This window comes from Haliaeetus albicilla, chromosome 24 (genome assembly GCF_947461875.1).
Source record: "Haliaeetus albicilla chromosome 24, bHalAlb1.1, whole genome shotgun sequence".
Classification (NCBI taxonomy): Eukaryota; Metazoa; Chordata; class Aves; order Accipitriformes; family Accipitridae; genus Haliaeetus; species Haliaeetus albicilla.
In genome coordinates, this window is record NC_091506.1 from 21935529 (window position 1) to 21958318 (window position 22790).

A 22790-nucleotide genomic window follows, 5' to 3' on the forward strand; every position below is an offset into this window, starting at 1 on the left:
AGCTCAATTAGTCATACGTATTTCAACTTTGCAACCATTTCTTGTTGCTAAGGCAGTTGTCTGTATCTGCTCAATGCAGCTTATCATTATTTCTCACTGTTACCGGAGAAGCCCAGAGGGTCTCAGCTAGGCCAAAATCTCATTATTTTGAACACTGCACAAACACACAGCCAAGAGCAGTACTTTTCGTATTACCTTAGCTTTCAAGATAGGGCAAAATGTTCATTCACCAATCTTTTTTTATCTATTTGTTGTTGCTATGAATAACAAATCCAAGTCCAGAGTACAGCAGTGACCAGTGGATTCCCATGGCAGTATGACATCCCTGTCTGCAGGAGGAGAGGTTAAGGTGACAGTTTAATTGCACGAGCCTATGCTGCAAATTGCTCCTTACAAGTTTCCAGTAATTCCTCACATGCCTCTATGAGGTGTGTTAACCCCCAGCACCTCAAAGCAGGCTCAGTGCTGGAAGACCCCCCTGTTGCATTGGTGTAACTCAGTGGACCTGGCCCAAAGCTATAATGCAAACCAGATGAGAATCCACCTCTCCATCTACAGCTCTTTCACAGCGCCGTGGAGAATTCAGCGATCTGCTCCTAACAGCCAAGACGACCACCTCTGACTGGGTGCAGCTGCCCTCTTCCAGCTTGACATTGTGCTGGTGGACTGCCCAAGCAGTTTGTTAATAAATCTGATGGGAACTTTTTAAGGTATTCTGTCTCATTTTGATTAAGGCATGTAAGGGAGCACTCAGACAAGCAGCTCAGCTGGCAAATAAGAGGGACCGAAAAGCTCCAATTGTGCGACACGCAGCTGCAGACAAGATCCTGGGGAGTAACTCTTCTCCCAGCTCAGTTATTTGAAGAATGCTCGTCTGTCTGCAAACTCGGATGCTGACTTGGTTTCCATTTCAGGCCCATCAGACAGCGCAGTCAGTTACTGAGCGTGAAGGATGCACCATCTCGCCCAAGAAAACCCATGGGTTCAAAACAACCCCTCACTTGAAATAAACATTCAGTCTAGGCCAGTAATTAAACCCACTATCCACTGTCACCTACTTCTTTAGCTTTGACTCCAGGACACTGTTCCCCTAACTGCAGACATGGCAAGGAAAGCAGAGGTGGGAATCAACCCACCGACTACCCCTCCTGGAAGGCTGCATCCTAATGGAAAAGAATATCCTTAACATGGGAGGTGCTCAGCACCTCTTAAAAATGGCCCTCACCAGGCCCAGCTTCCAGTTCTCTTTTTCACAGGAATCTTCCCCAAAACTTTGAATCTTGCAATTCACAGACAAGAAATCATCTTTGCACACGCCCTCCCCAATATATCTTGTAAAATCCATAGGATTTATGCCAACCATATGTGGGAAATACCCAATATTACTGCATACCTCCCACATCCAAGGTAACGTGTCCTTTCCAGGGACATCTCTGAAGTACACCTGTAATGACTCAACTTGAATTAGCTCCTTTTTGCTTCCTATGATCATTCTGAAAGGACCATCCATTTTTTCTGAAAAAGCAGCTATTTACCCACTAAGGCTGCCTAGTAGACTCAAAAAGCTACCAACACTTGCTCCCTAAATTCAGCAATTAATAGTGACTTTACAGACTGATTATTTTGCACACAACATGCAAAAAAAAAATATATTGCTTTAGAAACTGCACTAGGAATTCTGCTAAAGGAATGTGTGACGCCCATTTACAAGAAGGGTTGGAGGGAAGATCCAGGGAACTACAGGCCTGTCAGCTTGACCTCAGTACCAGGGAAGATTATGGAGCGGTTTGTCTCGAGTGCACTTACATGGCATGTGCAGGACAAACAGGGGATCAGGCCCAGTCAGCATGGGTTTACGAAAGGCAGGTCCTGCTTGACCAACCTGGTCTTCTACAACCAGGTGACCCGCCTAGTGGATGAGGGAAAGGCTGTGGATGTTATCTACCTCGACTTCAGCAAGGCCTTTGACACTGTCTCTCATGGCATACTCCTTGAGAAGCTGGCGGCTCATGGCTTGGACAAGTGTACTCTTCGCTGGGTGAAAAACTGGCTGGATGGCCGAGCCCAAAGGGTTGTGGTGAATGGAGTTAAATCCAGTTGACAGCTGGTCACAAGTGGTGTTCCTCAGGGCTCGGTGCTGGGCCCCGTTCTGTTTAGTATCTTTATCAATGATTTGGATGAGGGGATTGAGTGCACCCTCAGCAAGTTTGCAGATGACACCAAGTTGGGAGGCAGGGTCGATCTGCTTGAGGGTAGGGAGGCTCTACAGAGAGATCTGGACAGGCTGGATCGATGGGCTGAGGCCAATTTTATGAAGTTCAACAAGGCGAAGTGCTGGGTCCTCCACTTCTGTCACAGCAACCCCATGGGAAGAGCGGCTGGAAAGCTGCCCGGCAGAGAAAGACCTGGGGGTGCTGGTTGACAGCCGGCTGAATATGAGCCAGCAGTGTGCCCAGGTGGCCAAGGCGGCCAACAGCACCCTAGCCTGTATCAGAAACAGTGTGGCCAGCAGGAGCAGGGAGGTGATTGTTCCCCTGTACTCGGCACTGGTGAGGCTGCACCTCGAGTCCTGTGTGCAGTTTTGGGCCCCTCACTACAGGAAAGACATGGAGATGCTGGAGCGTGTCCAGAGAAGGGCAACCAAGTTGATGAGGGGCCTGGAGCACAAGTCTTACGAGGAGCAGCTGAGGGAGCTGGGGCTGTTTAGTCTAGAGAAGAGGAGGCTGAGGGGAGACCTTATCGCTCTCTACAACTACCTGAAGGGGGGTTGTAGTGAGGTGGGTGCTGGTCTCTTCTGTCAGGTGGCTGGAGATAGGACGAGAGGAAAGGGCCTCAAGTTGCAGCAGGGGAGGTTTAGGTTGGATATTAGGAAAAATTTCTTTACTGAGAGGGTTGTCAGACATTGGAACAGGCTGCCCAGGGAAGTGGTTGAGTCACCATCCCTGGAGGTATTCAAAAAGCCCGTAGACAAGGCACTTCAGGACATGGTTTAGTGGGCATGGATGATGGTTGGACTTGATGATCTTGAAGGTCTTTTCCAACCTAAATGATTCTATGATTCTATGAAATAGCAAGTATAGCATGTCTGTTTGAATAATGTTAGTCTCCTCCAGCAAAGATGATTTATAAGTTGTCTTATTGATTAGATAATAGCTAAAATACTTCTCTCAACACAAAAGCCTAGTGCAATCCCTCTATCCATTTCATCTCTGAAAAATACAACATGAAGAGGCTTGGTAGCACACAAAAATGTCCTTATTTTTAAGACAGGTAATGCTTTGTTTATGGGGAAGCTGAGAAACAGAAGCAAAGAAAGAATCCATACCAGAAATTGTCAACAAACCTATGATAAATAAATTAGGAGCATGCTGTTCTCCTACCAAACAAGCAACTAAAACTCACTAAATATTAACACATGCTAAAACGATTACTATGACTTTAGCATGTTGTACGCTGTCTCCCATCTATCACATGCCAGCTATACCCGATTAGGCTGTGATTTTAACATCTTAAATTTACTTTGCTGCTGAACATTAAGCACAATTGCCTTGGGACACAAGACAGATTATGTTCAAAGAAACATTATGTGGGCATTAAAAAAGTTAACAGGCTGAAGAAAGCCTTTCTAGAGTTGAAAGACATCAAGTTGGGCTCCTTTTTTAGTGTTCAAGATTATTTAGTTTTGGAGCAGAATTCTGCTTAATAATAAGAGTACGTTAGAAATAATTTATTCAGATTACATTTGGTATTTTTCAGAAGCAAAGTTGCTGTGAAGTATTTTCCTATGTAAAAATATAAGGAAAATAAGAAATTCAGCCTGGACATTCTGTATCCACTGCGACAGCAGCTGGAAGCCCCAGTCATTAACCAACACATTGCTGGGCTATGCTCGGGAGAATCCTGATGCAGCCAGGCAGTTTAAACTGTTTCTGTCCATCGCCAAGAGGCTGATGAGACAACCACCTACTGTTTTACACTGAAACCAGCATAACTGCAATTTAGAAGGCACGTGAGGACTTCTTTCTTGTGAGAATCTCATGGCAGTAAGTTGCCCAGGTGCTTACCAGCAGACACCCTGGCACTGCTGATTTGCAATGCGCGCCATGGGAACTGAAGTGGATGTAGCCACAAGTAATGCCACCATGCCAAGCAGTTGCCCAGTTAATATGGTTCTGTTTGGAGACAAAGCTGCTTCAGGGCCATGAGACAGCCCAGAATCAAACGGCATAAAGCAAAAGCTCAGCTCTGTGAAGTCCAGTAAATGCATGTCTATGTAATACCAGAGGTGTTTTCCCTTTAATATACTAGCACTGGAGGGAGATGTCCGTAAGTGAACAGTACATCGTTTTGCACTAGTTGGGTCTTCCCTGGAGAGTTGCTCTTCATTTCTGTAGCACAATATGCAGTTTGGGAATCAGAGCTCCTCCATTGCTTCTCCCTGTCTGTCAGTGCCAGATTTGCCATTATACTTTTTTTTAACCTTCCTTTTTTTTTTTTTTTTAAAGTGGTGCTTGGCCATGCTTTTAATCAACAAGTGTGGCAAACAAAATTCAGCTGGTATAAACTTCCATATCAAGCTAACGGTAACACCATGTGAAACACGGGACTTTAGATTTATATTAGCTAAGACACATATGTACAAGAAATTCTTAAAAGAATAGGCAGTGAAGAAAGGCAGACATCAAATAATATATCTCCAAACATCAGTTATACTTCCTAACATTTGTGAACCTCTAGAGAGGTATAAGATTCAAACGTAAGATGCCTACATGAAGAGAAAATGGCTCAACTCAGAGAGGTTATTAAACCACAATAAAATACATATTTTTCATTTTGCTGGCTGAGGCTTCCACTTCTGTCTCTTACCATCGCTACCTCAACATCTCTCTGTATCACCACAACTGGTCATAACTGGATGAACAATTTCAAAAGGACACAGAACCCTTGCAAACACTGAAGCAAAGTACTCAACAGCTTTTAAAAAGAACATGGGACTGATAAAAGGACATAATTTTTAAACAGCAAGTACCTATAGATAAAGTTTGGACCAGATATGGAAGAGAGGTTTTTATGGAAATGGTCTCTGTGCAGTTCAGAACCTGAAAAAGTCAAAATTTGTAAGGTAAAAGCTTCTTATTTATCTGCAACTCAGAGGCACCAAGCTTGCTTCTGATAAGTAATTTGGTCCTGAAAACAGTGAAGCTGGAAAACACTAAACTTCTCACAAGGACTAATTCACTGCCACATAGTAGCTCTGATATTTCTGATGTGCAGAACTATCAACTCTTGCAGGATGTTAACAGCATCTTAAAAGTTAAAGAAAGAAGAAACTGTACTAAAAGCCCAGTCACCCTTTCCAGAAAAAAGTGTACGCAATGTTAACATAATGGTTTTCATTTAGAGCTAAAAATAATTAAGCTAAACTTTGAACACTTGTTTCCTTCATATCTTCCTTTTTGCGTCAGTGTCTTCAGTAAGTGCTTACAAGCAAAACAAGGTGGAATGGGTTTAGAGGTCATGGATAAGAAACTCAGCTATCAAACATCACAAGCAGGTAAATTTATTCTGGTGGACACATTCTCTAGCATGGTGTCATTAGCAGTTGGGAGTTGTCAGCAATAGCTGTAGATCAACTGCGGTGATTTTTAACCTGTAGGCACCTACTGACTTATGATAATGTAATGAGCTCATCAGTCTTTAAGAGTAATATGCATTTACTATTTGTGTAGCTAATGATACAGACTTACAGCACATGTTCCTATTTCGTAAGGACTAACATTCATCTGAAGAACTGAACACACCAAGGACTTTTTCTGGACTTTTAAAGTATGTAGCCTTTCATCTACAGTGCAAGAGGATTCAAAAAAATAACTCTTTTTTCGTATTGTGAGCCATACTTATCTCTTAGTTCTAAAATCTAGTGTCACTAAAACAGATAACAATTTCATGACCAAGATCAACTTCCTAATAAGCACTGGCACTACTTCCTCACTATACTGAACTGAATAGCAGCGTTTAACTATACTGCTACTTCACATGCCTTGAAAATCTTACAATGCCAATACTGACAAAGTAATTGCATGCATTTCTAGCTCTTGCACCAAATGTCATGGTCCATCTTCTTTGACTTCTTTTTTTTGCCTGCATGCCAGAATTCTGGCAAGGAAGCTGAAAAATCCCGTTCACTTCTTCTATTAATGAGTGGCCATAAGAGTTGTCAATAGCCTTCATTTGCCACAGAAGGATGCAAAGCAGCAGTGCCAAAGACACAGGGAGAAGCACTGCTGCATTTATGTGATGAGGTTCTCAATACCTTTCCTACTATGGGTGCAAGAATTTTGGTCTGGCCTTTGAAAAGAGAACAAAGAAGTGATCTGTTTTCCTTCCCCAAGGCCGAGTACCTCCCCTAGGCAGCTTGATGTAAACTGTAATTATTCAAGAGCTAAGAATGGCAGCATTTATGATTAAAAATGAAAGCCAGTTTGATACAGAAGAATGCGCATTAGATCATTTTCTACTTCTTAGTAATTATTACATCATGAATGAGTGATTTTATTTTTAAAGAAGTCAAAACTACAAAGATTTTCTTATGCAAATATTCCCTCTCTAACACTTTAATTAATTAATTAGAATGAAAATATTGTGAATATATTATTGCAGATGACATAATTTTTTTTAAGATTTATTCATGGTTAAAACCCCATATTTTCTTTTCTCTTGATGAACCAGATTATAACATGCTCTTGATCCACATGAACTCATTGCAAAGTTAAAAATTACTTCAGGTACAAGGGAATCCTGTGATTGCTGAACGCACTAGCTTGAAATGGCCTGTGACAAAGCTTTGCTATCCATTTTCCTTCTTTGAGAGGTGGGGGGGGGAGAAAAAATTGTGCTCTGAGGTGTCTGCAGGTGCTAATGTTAAGCCACTTTTCCTTCAGTAAAATCAAATTCTAAGGGCCTTTTTTATTTTTTGAGAATTTGCTGTGCTTTGCAATGATCTCTGCTACGCACAGTATGAACCCCTCAGACATCAGATGTAATGATGGGTTGTTTCATTTACAGCTTTTAAAGAAATTAAGACCCATCGTCACCAAAACGCAGTCTGTTCTTGTCACAACCTCCATGGCTGTAACGGGCAGAGCCGTTCCCTGTCAGGAGAGCAGAGACACAACCACTGGGGCCAGCAGCCCAGAAGAGTCTCTTCATGCCCATCTCCGAGGACGTGACAGAGTGTAGTCTTCCACTGCTCCAGTCATGAGCTCTGCCAAAGTGCTCGGGTCTTCCATGTCAGCCAGCTTCAGTCAGTGGCACTTGGAGAGTGCCGAGTACGCATGTAGTAAGCTTGACAATGCTAATTGTGAGAGGGTTTTTTATGACTATTAGCCTGTGAATGTGTGCTGGGGACAAAAGCAATGGTCCGGTAGTCTTCAAATGTGATGGAGCTATGGGATTTTCCTCGCCACTTAGGAATAAGGAGCATTATGATATTGCTAATTAAAAAGTGTATTCTCAATTTCAAGCACTATCCAATAGAGTACAGTGTCCCTCTGGGGATACAAAATATCTTACTGGTGTTCAAAGAGAAGAGGCTAAAGGAAAAATGCAGTTACAGAGTGGAGAGAAAGAGGCAGGGCTTAGTTTAGAAGTTTCTGGCAACTTTTCTCTTGACAAAGCTGAAACTTGAAAACTTTCACCTGTGCTAAACAGAGCTACTGAGGATAGAGCATGGAGCAGCAATTCAAATGGGCCTTCAACCAAAAATTACCCCATTCAGGATAAGAGTTTTTCTCTACTGAATGCAAAAAATCCATTGTGTAGGCAGGTGATGACAGTCAAAAACAAATACAGGGGAGCATCATCTCTTAAAAAGCCACTTGAAAAACAAGAAAGCAATGGAGTAGGAGGAAAATCTGTTGAAGGATTCTCCTGTATAGCAATAACAGTGAGGAAATGTTACTCATTCATATAAACAATCTTGTACGTAGAGACCAAATGCAAGCAATACTGTGTTATGGGTTTACTTAGGTTGAATTGTGTCTAATTAAAGAACATTGCTCTTAATTTTTTTCATTGATCCATCTTTCCTCTAATTTTTGAAAGAAGCAGGTTTGTTTCCTTTTGGTCTCAGTTCACACCAAAAGTAGGGTTGATTGACTGCCTCCTTGAAGTCCCTTCCTCCTCTGGGCATATGTCAGGATAGTGCTTGCTCAAATATAGAGACAGTAGCCAAGTGTTTGCTTGAGGTCCCTGAGCCATTTCCTTGTTGGAATCAACACGTGCATGTTCCAATTTTGGTCATTAGTAGTGAGACCACACATGTGATAGCATTCAGCCTGTGGCAGAACTCTGGTTGAATTGAGTCCTAAAAGGGCACTGCTGGCAAAGACTCATTTGGTCAAGAATCTTTTGCTGTTTGAAAAAGTGGAACACAGTGCTGCAAGGTACCGCTCTGTACTGCCTGTCGTCTCGGGGCAAGAGAGTGCAGCTTTTTTATAGGGCTTGACTAAGAGGTTTCTAATGATTTCAAGTTGGGCATCTTTAGGAGTTAGGAATTTCTTGTTAGAAAAACTATACTGTTTGGTGCATCTTGTTCAAGTGTGAGCAACCCTAAAACATATGTACAAACGCAATGTGCATATGACAAATATGAGGAATGCGTGCATGCAAACGGCATATGTACAAAAAGCCTCTTCTAGACCTGATTTGAAAGGAACTTGTGAAAATGAACTGGCAGTTTTGCCCATGTAAATCGTGGTCATCTTCACCAGCAGGAAGAGGGCTTAGGAACTGTTTTTTTGGGGTAGCTAGCTGTGCTAGTAACAGGCCATAAGTTCTATACAGTGTATGCAAGACCTAAGAGCTGCAGTCTGGCAGGGCTGCTCTGTCTGAACTTCTCTTGACCTGCCTGCAGCTTTGTTTTATTTGGTTTAGCTGTGACAGCAATTTCTCTAAATGACCAGTTATCTGTGGATAATCTGTTTTACTTTTGTTATCTTTGTATGCTATAATCATAGTTTTATAGATACTGCAGTAACAAGCAGTAATTCTATGTAAAATGGGATTTTAAACGACTGTAACGCAATGGTATACTGTAGAGAAATATAGGCCTGGTAAAAGAGCAGAGGCCTTGAGAACTGGAGACATAGAATGAGGCCTGCGGGAATAGAGACATGGGATGGTAAGATTTGGGGCAGAAGAGGTCCTCAAAGCTATAAACAATTCATCAATGGTGAGTTAAAGAAATACAGACTTAGAGATGGACAAAACTGATTTTAAGGGAAACAGAGAACAAAGAAATATTATTTAAAATACGAGAAAGGCACCATATATAGTAAATTCAGATGTAACATGGAGCTGCAGATCAGTGAAGAAAAAGAAAGAAAGAAAGAAAGGAAGAAAGAAAGGAAGAAAGAAAGAAAGGAAGAAAGAAAGAAAGGAAGGAAGAAAGAAAGAAAGGAAGAAAGAAAGAAAGAAAGAAAACAGAAATGTAAAAGCATGTCAGCAAATATATAAAAAATGACCACAAATGAATCCTAGAGTGAAAAAGAAATCAAGTTCAACTCCATCTAGACTACTAATGAACCCTGAATTAGATCATTAAGATTTCAATTATACTAATAGAACATTCTTGGCTTTATATTCAAGGTACATGTCCTATTTGCCAGTGCAACAGTTCCACCACTTCCCTCTCACCACTGCAGAATTGCAAACCAAGGCATTGACCTCCCTGCGGATCACGTTATGCTTTGTGACTCCCTTCTCAGTTCACACTAAAGCATTGTCACTACAACCTGTCACCACCTGAAGGACACGGATGAAAAATTCCTCTCCTCAAACTGCAGTGAGCAGATAAAAAGATATTCCTTTCCATGCTCATCCTTCCTAATGAAAAACGAAGGGTGCCTGGATTTGATTATTTCAAAATGTGTTACAGGTCCCAATAGGATTAAAGTTCAGAATGAATTTTGGGGGTTGAGGGGTAGGAATTTAAGGAAAGTATAGATCTTTCCACATCACAGTCCTCTCCAGATGCTAAGTGAATCCATTTCCCACAAAGTATGTTGAACTAGCCCCTGCAACATCATAATTTACTTCATTAATGTGTCTTAGAGTCGTCTTGTTTTGCCTACCAATCAAGCTAATAACCATGTCATAGGAGCTTTGCAGCTGGGACAAATTTGAGGTCTTGGGAACCAGCTGAAGTTGAAAACCAAACACTACAAAAGGTTCCTTAGAGTATATGCCTCCATAAGTTTTGTCCTGGAGTTTAAAAAAAGTTCAAAGGGTGAAGAATTTCCATTTTCTCAGAATTTCTCCCAGCCTGATACAGATGGTTACTATATGCAGTTTCATTCATCCCATGCTGTTGAGGGGAACAGAGAATTGTGCTTTGACCATCAGATATTTTCTGGAATCCCAGTCAGCCATGTAATAGTTCCCCCCAGTCCTTTCTGCCTTGGATCAAAGACAAGAGGTAGGAGTAAGCTACCTGCTGAGTAAGGTATTATAATTGGTTCCAGCAGTACATCTGGACTTCATAATTTGAGAGATATGAAGGTATTTTCCACAATAACATTTTGCTGCAATCTTTCTCAGATACACAAGATGAAAGTCATAATCCATTTAGAGAGCAGAGTGGGAGTCCTGTTGTAGACAACACTAAGCATTTTTTCTATGCATCTATTCAGCAGTATTCTTGTAGTAGCAACTGATTCACATAAACCAATGAAATTGCTTTACCAATTTCTACAACAGAAGCTTGCCCAGTGTTCAAACAAGACGCTGTAGTAGCTCTAATACATCAATGAGCAGCCACTCATTGATTTTCTTGGCTCTATCTTCCTCTCTGTCAAAAGCTGTCACATCTTTTTCATCTAAATTAGGTAGTCTTTTTTTCTCATGCAGCTGCAGTTATTCAGATAGATAACAGTGCTTTGCTGTGTTGCATTGCATTTCATATTTATAAAGCTGAGCAATGTGCAATACAAATATGAAACGAAAATTTTCTGAGAAAGGTCAAAATTACTGAGGTGCTTAAGGATCAACTTAAATCTAGATATATAAGCAAGATTTCCATTTATATGAATGGGTGTTTTGTATGAGTTTGTGAGAGCAAATATGAAATGAGGCCATCACTGAAGCTAAGCAGTGGCAATTAATTTTGCTTACATAAATATTTTCTTTACTGCTTCTTTAAGGTACCACCCTCTTCTCATTAAAGCATGGTCACAAGGACTTGAGATTTCACTTCTCTTCAGAAATTCTTTTTGCTTCTCTTCAGAGATTCTTACTTGCTGGGCTTGACACTGAGAAAGTAGAAACAACCACTTAGCATTATGTTTTATGCTGAATCCATAAAACTCCATTAATTTCACTTCATCTGAAATAAAACTCAGGTTTGAAATTAACATTCATATAAAGGAAAGCATAGATCACTTTGAAAAGTTAATGAACCTTATTAAAATCTGAAAATTTTAAACTCCTAACGGAACACGAAACAAGCAAATCTAACTGGGAAGTCTAACACTTCCCTGGTTCACTCATGCTACTTCACATAGCACGTAGTAATTTTTTCTGTAAAATACTCAGCTTATAGTGACCTGATGCAAGGGTACCTAAAGGAAGCCACTGCAGCTACATGACTCTTCAGACATTTTCCAAATTCCACCAATATTTTTATACTTGTTAACATTCATTTCTTTCAACAATATTTGCCTGTTTTTGAAAACATCAACTCAATACTTTTGGAACATCAGACTAAGATCACAATAATTACCCTTTGTGTTATCCTATACAGAAATTCTTGCAGTGCACCAATACAGGACTAAAGCGAATGGACACATAATTCAGAGTACAGAAGACTCATCTCCTTTCCAAGATCCACTATGGATAATGGCACAACACTGCATACTTGGCAATCTACCATACCATCACAGAAAATATTAGGCTGGACAGGACATCTAAAGGACAGTTTGTCCAACCTTCTCAAGGCAGGCCTGACTGCAAAGGTAGACTGTTGCCTGGGGTCTTAGCCAGTTTTCAAAATCCCCAAGAATGGAGATGCCACAACACTGGATGACCAGCTCCAGTGTGACCCTCTCATTGTGAAGACTGATGGGTTCTCAAGCATGTACCAGGACAGGTTTTACCTTACATTTCACAATTTATTTAAAGCTTTCAAACTTTGGGCTGGTGTTCCTAATTACGCAGTCCTCACCAAAGCTATTCTGGAGCAAATGGGTAGGTCTAGCTACTCAGCTACACAGACTGAGGCACTATCCTACCAGAATACGGTCTTATATATACGGTCTTATCACTTATATGATACATTTAAAACCATTTTTCCCCATTACAAAGCCCATTACCATTGCAGTCAGTGGAAACTAGACTGTAGAATGAATTTCATGGAAAATAACCTTACAAAGCATCATGTGGCACCCACAGCTCAGGTCCCAGGGCCTCAGTTTGAAAGGAACCTTGCCTTCCTCACTCCAGTGCATGGGCTTCTTCTTCAGCTGCAAATCTTACGCCAAACACACTGAACGGTCTGTGCCTGCATCACATCATTGCTCTGCACGTCCAAGCAGTATGCAATAAAGATGACTTTAAATCATATGTGCCCTGAGCTTCTCTGTAAATATGCACACTGTGGCCTGAGAATCCCTTCTTTTTGCAATAGGCCTGGAATTACACCAATTAAACAGACTGTGTTTGCTTATGCAGAGCACAAAAGTGCATGTTGTAAAAACGCTTGTTTTCCATTCAGTTTGCTGCTCTTGCCAATGCTGCAAAGCTCAGACACAAGAACTCTTTCTCACTGTCATTTACTGTCTTGCTCATGAAGAGGTAACTCGACACGGTTCATCACAAATTAAGGTTTTCACATCATCAGAATTCATTTGGATGTTGAAAGGAAAGTAATTTGGTTATTTAGTACAGGCTCAGCAGAACTGATACCGTGGAGTCAAGCATTAATAAGCACAACTTTCATCTAAACTAAAATGAAATTTCCTACAAATTTCCTAGAAAGCTTAAGGACAAAAAGGATACTGCCCATATAACTGATCTTTAAGGAATGATAAATTCCACCTGATCACAGACCACAGGCAGCCTTCATGTGGAATTTATAAAATCCACTGACTTACAGCTTATGTTCATGCCTTTGATTTTAAACCAAATTATTCTATTTTTCCTGACAACCCTTTTGTTTTAGGTAGAAAACTTAATATGACAACGTGACATGTATTTAAATAAATGACAGATTTAATTAATCCAAGATTGGTTTATGAACAGAGCAGATCACACTTTTTAGCTCTCATTATTTGATCAGTCAACTTAATCTCAAATAATAACACTGGCAGCTTCTCCCTGCATCTCTTTTCGTCTTTTTTTTATTTTTAATCACAAGCCTTTTGTGTTTTATACCCTCTTCCGCTAAGTAAATCATAAATACATTGGAGAGTAATTTCAAATCCTTCTTTATCAATCTTTTCTCTCACTGTTCCCATTTTGCCACTGATTTCCTCCTTCCTCTCTAAAAAAACCTCAACAAAATCCAAAACCCAGCAACAGAAATTTTTGTTATCACAAAAGACTTTCAGAAAGTCTTTCAGAGCAAAATACAGTAAGTGTTCTTCACCTTACAAGCCTTCTGGCATGGAACTGACATCGTACGTACATGGGGTTCTTTGCTGAGACTAGCCTCCAAGCAATTCAACAATATTGCCAGCAAGGCTTAAGGACACACCAAGGTCAAAAGAAAGAAAAAAACCCCAAACGAAATAGTACCAGTGAGGCACTCTCTGTTAAAAGATTTAACTGTAGACAAACAATTGGAAAACCTGGACAAAAATAAAATATATCTGGATATTATCAGATGCAGTATGCCCTCTGAGAAAAATTTTTGGTGCTTAATTATTTAAAATGAAAAAGGCAGTTTAGATAAAGCAGAGCATGACATCACTCATCTAAATCTTTTAATAACATCAGCTTCAACTTTAAGCAAACAATCTTTTTAAACAGAAAGTACTGGGGATTAAGCTGATATACAGAAATTATTTCTGAAAATGCACTGATTGAATTTGAATATAAACTGTTTCTATGTAAATCTGGAAAAAATATCTTAACAACAAACATTTGCAACACTAGACGCTAACAAAATCTGATATCATGTCACAGCTTTTAGATAGCCCAGAGTTAATGACTCTGTGCCCTTACACAAGTGCTGCTTTGTGATCTTATATTGAGATAACAGGATTAAAAAAAAAAAAAAATCTCACACATGACAAAGCAAAATACTCAGGTAAAGCTCTCTAGAAATGATAGCCAGGTACAGATAGCCTTTCTTCCACTCAGTAGTTAAACTCCTTACAGCTTTTCAAAGCTCTAACATTGCCTCAGCTCAGAGCTCCAAGGCAGACAATGAATCAAATGTGCAAATCAAATGGCTGGTAATCATGTGTCCTTTTCCACCTCTTGCACCTCTGCCATTCCTCACGCACAAACATACAAATGCAGCATTCTCCTTTTAAGTCCTTAAACTATATAAAAATGCCAGTAAAGAACTAAAATACCATTGTCTTTGTATTTTCCCTGTAGCAATGCCCAAATCAAATGGTTCCCATCAGTGAGAATTTCCTGGTGCCAACTGGGTTTCAAAAATCAGTCTGTAGGAAAAAACTGCAAGAGAGAGAAAGAGAGGGAAAAATGGCTTGGTATTGACATCTGGCTGGCATGCTGCTCTGGTACTCTGCCACAGCTCTCCCAGAAAAGAACGTCTTAAAAGTGGAAAGAGTTTCTTTCATCCCACCATTTTCCTGTCCAGTCTTCCAGCACCAAGCAGTGGTAGGGCTGCCTCAATAAAGTCTAGATTTAGCAGTTAGCACAATATCATCCTAATCTTCCTTTCCCTGTAGTTGTTAGACATTTACAATGTTGGAATTCCACTCCCATCCCTCCCCCCAAAAAGTGCAATGCAAGCAACTCCAGCAGTTGTCTTCTCAGGGCATGGAGCTTTGTACAAAATTATATTCTTTGAAATATTTTGGTGTGGATTTTGCTTCATTTGGGGGTCATCCACACAAACACAGGCACTAGCCTCTCTGTTTAGAAGCCCTTCTAAGCTTCTCACAAAAGCTAGCACAGAGCTTTCCTCACATGAAGAACACTTTAAAATAACACGCAAGCCCATCTTCATGATTGCAGGACTATTCCTTTAAAATAAATAAACAGAATTCAGTATTTCTGCATAGCAATGGACACTGCTTCATTACACCTAATGTCATACAGCAGCACAAACATTTCATACACATAGATTGCCATCAATGTTCATTAGCTCATCTCCACTCAGCTGCTGCTATGCTGCTACACTAGTGACTAACACTTCCTGAGAGTGAAAGAGAATTGGAAACTCACTGGCTTCTGCAGTCGCTCAGGAATGGTAGGTTCTGGCCATTTCCATATGAGTCAGCAACCAAAGACACTGATTACACTACATGTTTTAACGATGCAGGGTGAAAGGTTTTCTCAACTCTTCCTGAATGGCAGAGTCCATTTAATCATGGTCATTGGCAGCCATGCAATACACATAATTAATATATGGTTTAGAAGGAACTGTAGGAATATCTAGTGGATATTTAAAACACCAAAAGTCACAACATTCTCCCAGTGGCCAATAATGAAGGTAAGGTTTCCATATGCCCTTTGCAGAGCTGCCAGCAGAAGGTTCTTTGGCTCAGACCACCAGAATTATGTAGGTGCCCAATCTCTACTGGAATCAAGGAGAATTAGAAATCTACCTATTTTTGTGGATCTAAATCTTAGGAATCCAGTGGGAGAAAAACTCATCTGGCTGCTTACTTGGCAGTGATCCCTGTGTAAAATACCTGACGCTGGCAAGTTACAACTTTGCTCTGTACTTGATATAATGTTTTGGTGTCAGTTCATTTCAGATTTGATTTACAAAGCCACTATGAGAATCTGCTTTAGGACACATCCCCTCCCCAATTCCCACCTGCACAGTGGAATTCAGCAAGGACTTTGGGGAGCCAAGGCTAGAACGCCTCAGCTCAGGAGCATGCAACCCTGACATCTCATATTGCTCAAACTTGTTACATTTTTCAGACTCACTAGAAAAAGACAAGAATTTATTCTGATGTTTTCTAGCAGGCAAGAAAGTAATGGGGCTAATGCCATGGGCTGGTTAAGTATTTTGATCTGAGCATTAGGCCATTTTGCTTTGCATCCACTATATGCACAGCCAGAGCTAATTGTTAATCTGCTCAGTGCTCTATCACAAGCTCTGCCAGCATTAGGTGTTTTGCATACAAACACTATTTGCAGCCTCTTCTTCCATCTCCCATTTCTGTGTATTGAGGTAAAGGACCGGTATTTCAGCCTATGCAGTTTAAAATGGACATGAATTTCAAGCAGCACTGTACGGGCTGTGCTTCATGGACTGCACTGCCCATGTAGCCCATTGATAAGAATCCATTTTACAGCTATTTCTTCAGAGTTTTTCATACAGTCAGTGGCATTCTGTGAAAACAGAGGCCAACTTAAGTCCAGTGTTTCTGCTTGCATGTGTAGGAAAAAGTTGTAAGTAGGTGGAATTTGTTGCTTCAAGTTCGTTTTGGATCATCTCAAATGTGATTCTACAGTTAAAGTTACCTGATGATAAAAAGCCTGCAACAGATACCTTCCCTGGCTTTTCTCCTAAAATTCGTAAGAGGTGAGCCAAATTTTTTCCTCTGCCCAGAGAATCTGATAGAGTGACACACCATCCTTCTTCTTGGTTCCTAACACAAAACAGAATAGACTGATGAAGATAATTTCATGAAAGCCAGCTCCTGAGACCAGACTCTTCATATGGGACTTTGTTAACAAGCTCTGTCTCCTCTAATATCTGCAGCCATTAAAAGGACTTGTTCCAAAGTACATCATCCCACTTTTCGATGGGAGTGATCTCCTTCCCTCATTACCCCAATTTATTCCAGACTTGCAGAGTTCAGCCCAAGCCCTTTTGCATTCCAGGAACCAAAATTTCCTCCAGTGCATTTATGCATTTTATTCACTCTGGGGATCCTAGATTTTTATGATTTCCAGATGACCAAAGTCCTTTACATCAGCTGGGTACATCCTGCTCGGTGAGAAAGGCTGAGAAGGCACTTGTTTGGGGAAAGAAATGCAGGGGGAAAGAGCCTCAGCAAAAGATTTCCTGTCTCATTTCTAAAATGAGCAACCGAAATAAGGGCCATATATATTCATGCTCCCTCCTTTTCCCCTGCTGTTATTTCTCTGCACAGGTTGTTCACCTCCAGTTGCTAAGCAACATTCTTGTCTCACATGTTCTACATCCTAGTGCACAGGGAAAAAAAAAAGAAAAAAAAAAAGATCCTGCAGGGGCAAAATTATGCTGACAAGTAAAGAGCATAAACTTTTTCCTCTCCTGCCTCCCTTTTCTCCCATGCTCAATGTCTTTCACACTACATTAAATCTCATCTCACCGTTCTCCACTAAAGCAAGCAGCGCAGTCCTTGGTTAACCGGAGCATACTCCCAGGATGACTATTAAAAAAAAGCAGAAGAAAGGAGATCAGTTCATGAACGATATTCTTTTCTGCTGAAAAGTATTGAGATTTCCTCTGAACAAATAGCAAAACTCTCAAAGGACTGATGCTGTTACAAATGTTTAAATCCTGCACATGCCACAGTAATCTAGGACAGGTTATAGACACAGAACATTATGTATTCTGCAGCAATGTAAAATCCATTTTCTTTACTTTTCTTATTATCAAAGGCTTTAAAATTTGACCATAAAGCATAACTCCTCCAGGCTGCAATTTATTTCTAATGCAAGGTCTCAGTGCTGCCTGAACTCTTTTTTTCTCTTGTTATCCACCCACACAGACTATGAACACTTTAAAGAAATAATACAAATAAAATTCACTTAAGCTATTCAGCAAATTTGAAGTTAACATTTTTATATGCTACACTATTCCTATGCAATCCAATTATTTGAGAGGAATCTCACAGGACTACATTTTGAAAAAAACCATAAGTTTACAACCTTATATGTAGAAATATTTTTGCTTAGAGCAAAAACCATACCTCTAGTAGATCAACTGCAATGTTCTGCTCACCTTTATCCACACTGATTCCCACCATTTTTGGTCCACAGCTTACTCTCGACCCTCAACATTTCCTGTGAACCACCATAGTGTCAAGCTTTCATTAAACATACCATAAAATGCAATATAGTACTGTAGTTTAGTTCATACCGTAGTTTACAGTACTGATCCATTCAGCAGAAGACTTTTCCTTGCCTCACAGACCAACAGTGGCAAACTGATCTCAGTTTGGAAATAGATTGGAACATGGGTCTGGTTCTGAGCCTCAGTTTGCCATCAGTAAAACAGATGAGTCCTCTGCTTCCCCACTTAATCTATTTAAACATACAGTGTTCAGCACAGAGGATGACTTTTACTAATACAACAGCCACATTTCCAACAGTTAACATGTATCTGCCATCCAAACTATCTATAAAACAGGGTCAAACTTGGTGACAAGTTTCTGCCAAATCAAAAACAAGATTCAAAAGACCCAAACATTTCATTTCAGAATGAAACCGAGCATACTTCTGAAACAAAGCATCAAAGACAAGTTTATCTAATTCAAACTGTAATTTTCTAATTCAACTAAAAGATTTTCAAATCATCTGAAAATTCAAGGACGAGGCATTCATGGTTGAATGAATCATTTTGTTTGGCTCTAAATTACTTTCTGAAGAAAGAGTAGAAGAGGGTACAGCACAGCAATGGCAGTGGATATACCAATACCCCAGTGGTTTCACAATCCGGGTGTGTGTGATACTACAATGATTAGACGCAATGACTAATGCGGAACTGAAAACAAAAGACACATCCCACACTCTGAGCCCTTCCCTATGGCCTAGCATGACCATGGTACACTTTCTATCACCCTTGTCTCCTCCTACAACCAGTTGTAAGATCTCTTCACTCCTGAAGTAAGGAAAGACTCTCAAAAAATTATGAAAGGATAGGATGTCTCTCTCTCCAGTGGTCATCAGTACATACCTTCTCCTCTACAAAATGCAAAAAGTCAGCAGGGACCTGTGAGTCCCTGCATCTGAGTAGGGATCCTACAGCCCATGTGGGTTGAAGATGTCAGGAGTTCACCTCTCCCAACTTCACTTTGCCTCACAGAGTCTTCTTCAGACCAAAGTTTCTCAAAAACAAGCCCCAAGTCCAGGTATCTAATCCCACTCTGTGCGTGCACTATCTTCCATACAAATCTTTAATGGATTTAGAGTTCACAAAACCTGTAGTTATCACTGTGCTCCAAGAGACTTCAGTCAGTCTATTCCTAATCATTCCTCTGTGACAAGACAGGTTGATATCTTATAACATGGTGGCATCATCCCATCAAAACAGGGTAAATATAACCTTGTATTGGTTCACAGTATTTAAAAAAAATAAATCTAAGTAACAGGAAATAATGTTGTGCAGAAAATGCACAACTGCGAATCATAGCAGACACTTGATTTTCTGTGTAACATGAAAATGGGGAAAACAGAAACAGAAAAAGATTTAGGGTGTTTTGCCCACAGTCATAAAAGTAATATAATTTGTTTTCAGTTCTAGATAGTGGTCTCAGCCTGCAGGCCTTGAGAAACATTTAGCTACATAGTAGGCATTGTTCTTCAGTACAACGCTATTCTGTTTCACCTGCTCATTCAGTGAGAAAGTAACATAAATCTCACCTAAGAGGACAGAAATAGGCATTCAGTTCTGACAGTCTAGTGGTTAAAATTGATGTTTGCAGGAAAAATGTATTTTTCGCAGCCAGTCTTTCAAAATAGGAGTGCAATTCATTGTGCACTCTTGTTAGAATGCTCTTTAAACGCATCAAAAGAGCTCACTGGAGAAACAAGACCTTTAGAGCTCATTTAAGGTGATTAGAGGATTAGTGGGTTTAGGTTGAGAGAACTATGAAATACAAAAACCAGATTTTGAGGGGGCGAAAGTATATCTTAAAACTATCACCCATGTGAGCATACCAAAAAATGAAAATCTTTCTGAACTACTCTATAAATTCTTCGAGAGACCTGTTCCTCGCACAGACCTCTCACTAGCAATGAAACAAAACTTAGAAGGCAAAACAACTGCTCACTGCTGAATTCCTTAGGTAAAGCCACTCCTACAGCATCTGACCTCTACAAGACTTTCTATAAGGGTACATTTCATTTCTATAAGAACCGTTTCAGAAATAAATTGCGCAAAAGGAGACAAGCAGGTCTGCTGAGATCATCCACGTCACAAGACAGTTGTTTTTCATACCAAAGAAGTCAAGCCAGAAGGTGTCTTCTATCTTGTATTCCACACCAAAAACTTTGAAGGAAGGCACCTTTACTTACATACGAAATTGCCTTCTCTCTACTTAATTCTATGGCACAGTTCATTTTAACCACACCTTGCTTAGCCAAGCATCTATGGTGTTCAAAATCTGCAATATTTGATTGAAGCCAAGAGTCCTTGTACCCAACAATCAATAGCTGTTGTGTACAAGCCAGTAAGCCAGAAAGAAACAGAAGAAAACTAGTACCACCCAAGCCTTCCAAACCCCACGCCTGCATTTTCCCTTCTGTAAAGAGCAGCAGAGAACACAGCAGAAAGTCTTCAGGGGTGCAGCAGGAAACCCTGAATGCAGGGGTGTGAGGAGATGGGCTTGCAGCAGCAGCAACAGACCCTCTCATTAGCAAGTGTTTCTGTTCCTGCAGCACTTGCAGGCAGTACCGGAAGACTGGAGACAAGAGCGGAAAAGGTATCTAAAAAAAAAAATGTTTTCTTAGCAGGGAAAAAAAGCAGCAGCAGGTCAAACGGTACTGTGCAGTACACTCAGATTTGGGTGCTGCATAATGCTATAACTATGCTATTTGGATGGCAAACTCTCAGCCCATTCTAGCTGAAACAAATTCTGCTTCCAAAACCAAACTCCTTTCCGTCATCTGATATGCCAAACACCATGTCTGTGAAACAGCACGTCTCTGAAGACCATATGTAATATGCAGAGACCATTACTTGCATAATTGCATAATTACTTGCATTGCATAATATGCAATGCTCATTACTTAAGCACATCGGGGGTTAAGACCAGAATTGTCGGGATCTGCAAGTTTAAGCCCTTAATGAGCTAAGACAATTATTATTCTTAGACAATTTTAGTGCAGCTTTACTAGGGATATATTTGTATTCTCTTCATACTGCTGAGAAACTAGAGGCTAACTCTCTCTAAATATATGTCTATAACCTTATTTACTTCACGTAATCAAGAAAATCATGTATGAGTCTCTGCGTTCCGTACTCCCATGCAATTATTCTATTGACTTGAACAAAACCATGTGGACATTATATTTAGGGAGGGTTCTCCTCAGGTTCCTTCAAGCCTTTTATCTTTGTCTTATTCTATTATGCTGTTGTATCCATTAATGGATTTACTGCATTACACAGGGACAGAGAGTGAGTGAGAGAGACTCTGTGTGTGTGTGTGTATAAAAAAGACATATATTGCCTCCTAAGGACTGTCAAGCAATGAATGTAGAAAAGGAAAAATCTCACAAGAAATGTTGCTAACAGATGAATGCCCAGATATAACAGGTAAGGTGAAAACACTCTAAAAATAATTAAGGCTTGGAAGGCCAAGAAAATTAGCCGCCAAAATACTCACTGGCCTTTGACATACCAGCCTGTGGTTTTTAAGACTCTCTTTTAGCTCTCACCTTCTTACCTGCCCTGTACTCACATTCCAGTGTAAGGAAAACAAAAAAGGATGGAAGGCTTCTAAGCAGCTTTTCAGCACGTGCATGTCTCCCTTGGCCTACAACCAGGCAGTACTGATTGAGGCACAAAGACAAGAAGAAAAACCCTTGGAAAAAAATCTGCTAACAATCAACGCAGGCTCCAAGCATTAATACATATTCCTCTCAAGACAGCATTTCAAATTGTCCCAGTGAGAGATGTCACAGCCCAGTCAAGGCTGGGCAATAGCAGTGTAGTATCTAAAGGGCAAGGGTTGCCCTTTCGTTCACTTATGACATTTTATTTAATACCAGCTATTAATACATGATGGCATTCTCTATCAAGGGTGTCATAAAAAGGTCAGATTCCATTACTGCAACCTGTATATATGAGGACAGGCTCAACCCTTAAGCAATGCTAATATCCTACTGCTTCCAGCCAGCTCACTCCAAGTACAGCTTCATTCTGCCAAGTACTGCATACAGGCAGATTGATGTACCCAACCTCACGGGTCTGAAATCAACAGCAAGATGGAGGCATCAGGAGCACCCAGCTACCAGGCGTCAGTCGCAGATGAGATTATATTGACAGCATTTCCTTCTTTCTTTAATCACTTTTTCTGTAAATAAACATTTGCAACTACAGCACATCTCGTATTTCCAGAGTAGGTCCAGATGACCTGTGTATCAAGGTCAGGCAAACTGTTCCTTACGACTGCTAGTTATAATAGTCTCTTCATATGTAAAGTATTCTTGAATGGCTCCTGATTTTGTTTGTTATATTGATCTGAAAATTGTTTAGATGACTAATTCCCAGCCTAAAGTTTGTGTACTGTGTGGTTTTCTCACCTCCTCATTTACTATGAGTTGTTCAGCTTGCCATTTAAAATTCCACCGTATTAGTCTTGTTCTCTTGGTGGAATGCTGCCTTACAAAGAGCAACTTGAAATACTCAAAAACAGTTGAAAATAGTA

General features: G+C 40.3%; 1 long non-coding RNA gene across 1 annotated transcript in view; it reads right to left on the reverse strand.

The window, feature by feature from the left end:
• LOC138681814 (uncharacterized) overlaps positions 1–22790 on the reverse strand; it is a 122675-nt gene that overhangs the window by 11493 nt on the left and 88392 nt on the right. Inside the window, exon 3 of the long non-coding RNA XR_011322009.1 lies at positions 17508–17567. This is a non-coding gene — a long non-coding RNA (uncharacterized lncRNA). The remainder of the gene's footprint in view (positions 1–17507; positions 17568–22790) is intronic.